The following is a 2,184-nucleotide window of genomic DNA, read 5'->3' as shown; positions in this document are numbered from 1 at the left end:
GCTAATAGATAGATAGATAGATAGATAGATAGATAGATAGATAGATAGATAGATAGATAGATAGATAGATAGATAGATAATTCAATAGATGTATCTCCTCTCCACGAGTTACAGTATAATGTGAAGGATCAAGGCAGACTAAGTGTATCTCTTTCTCCTTACTGATCAAACAGGCTCCAGAGGTGACACTGTGCGCTGTGGATAATGATGCAGTGGGGGAGATCGATAGCATTTGAAGTTTCATAGCGGTCACACCAGAGTAAAAGAGCCATTAACCTATGCAGCTTCTGTTGGCATTTGTCTAAACGAGTCACAGAGATTAAATCTTTAAATATAAAAAATCAATGCAAATCTAATGAAAACATCCCACTCCCCTTTCCAGCATGAGGGAAACTATGACTTCTGCTGCCAGAAACCAAGAGCTTGTTTTAGGCTCTGCAAAGGGAAAATAATAGACATATGGATAGTTGATGTAATTTTAACTTTGCACTAGTTTGAGTCCAATGTTTTTCCCTATTTCATTATGTCATTTAGGTTTGATTATACTGGCCTAATATGATGTAATATACCTTTTATTTTCCTGATCTGTGTCCAAGAACATATTAAAGAGTGCACTTCTAAAAATGCTAAAATTATTTTTTTATATCGTTCTTTTTTAAATTGTTCAAATTGTTGCTCAGTCCATTACAACAGATTTTCTATAAAGCAGAAACAATTAGCTATGTCTCAGTGACTTAACAGTTTCTTGTTTTTTGAAACGAGTTACTACTAAAAAAGGGCCATTTGAAAAAGTGCTGTTCTTTTTTTGAGCTCCATCTCTCATATGCATTAGATTAGATGTGAACAAATGAAAAATGTTGTTGTTTTTTCTCTCATCCAGTCATTTCATTACAAAAATCCTCTCTGAATATAGAAGTTGGAGTCACATACCTTTGCTTGCAGCGGTGAATTCTTCCGGAGAAACACAGCATCCCTAACGGCATCATGCTCACGGTGGTTAATCTACTTTTTCACTATGGCAACAAATGAACACCCCCTCCCCTCCCTTCTCTCTCTCTCTCTCTCTCTCTCTCTCTCTCTCTCTCTCTCTCTCTCTCTCTCTCTCTCTGGCTTTGTCTCTATTTGTGTCTCTGCTTCAATGAAGAGGCTCCCCCCTTCGGTATGCCTCTTGCTCCTCTGTCTCGCATCACACCTAGCTCTAAGATACCATCTGGAGATGGATGCTGGTAGAGTGAAGCCTGCAGAGAGATGGAGATGGGTCTATGAGACGGAAAGGGCTTTAGAGCTTGGCCATGACGAGGCTTGGATTAATTTGTCAGCCAAATGCATTTGGGATTAGTAGACCATTAAAAGAGCATAGACATCCTGCACACACACAGCTGCACACATTCACACACAGCCTTCTCATGTGCACACATGAATGCTGGACATGGCTTTAGTGGTGGCCTTAAACCTGATCTCTTGCTCTCACTTTTCTGAACACATATTGACACAGGATGACTGGAAACTAGTGTAGTCTTTGGCACATGAACAGTCTTTAGCTTTGAAACCAGTGTTTGTCCATAAGGAGATTGTAGAGTGTATTCAGCTTTTATGTCTGTCAGAGCCAAAACAATAACAACAACAACAAAATGGAGTGAAAACAGCCAAAGCTGAATCACCAATGAGCAAAAAGGATAATGTCCCTTGAGCCTCAGTCTCTCAAGCTGCTTTTTGTTCATAAAAGCAGATTTTTGGTTCACATTCAAACTCCAGTTGTGTTCAAAACAAACAAGGTTGTTTGCTCTGTGGTGAACCCACATATTTCACCACAGCTGCCACATCAAGTCAGTGTGGAGCTGTAAAGTATGTGCTGAAATACAGCACTTGTCCATTTTTGACACTAGTTGAGTTTCTTAGGATAACTTCCAGTTATTATTTTTTTATATGATTGGCACATACACTACTATCTGATGACTGAGATGAAGAGTTTGATTTCTGTCGTGTTCTGACAAATCTGATTCTTTGCGAGAATCAAAGATTTAGTTTAACTTAACATTTATTTTCAGTTACGGAGCTATTTATTTAAATTTTATTTTATTTTTTTCAATTGGTTAATTGTCTCTTTTTTATTTTTGCTGGTACAAAAAAAGGTTTATTGAAAAGGTGCACGTAGTCATAAAATAATAAAATGAGTACACTCCA

This window comes from Nematolebias whitei, chromosome 6 (genome assembly GCF_014905685.2).
Source record: "Nematolebias whitei isolate Nwh7 chromosome 6, NemWhi1, whole genome shotgun sequence".
Lineage (NCBI taxonomy): Eukaryota > Metazoa > Chordata > Actinopteri > Cyprinodontiformes > Rivulidae > Nematolebias > Nematolebias whitei.
This window is presented reverse-complemented; position numbering follows the sequence as displayed.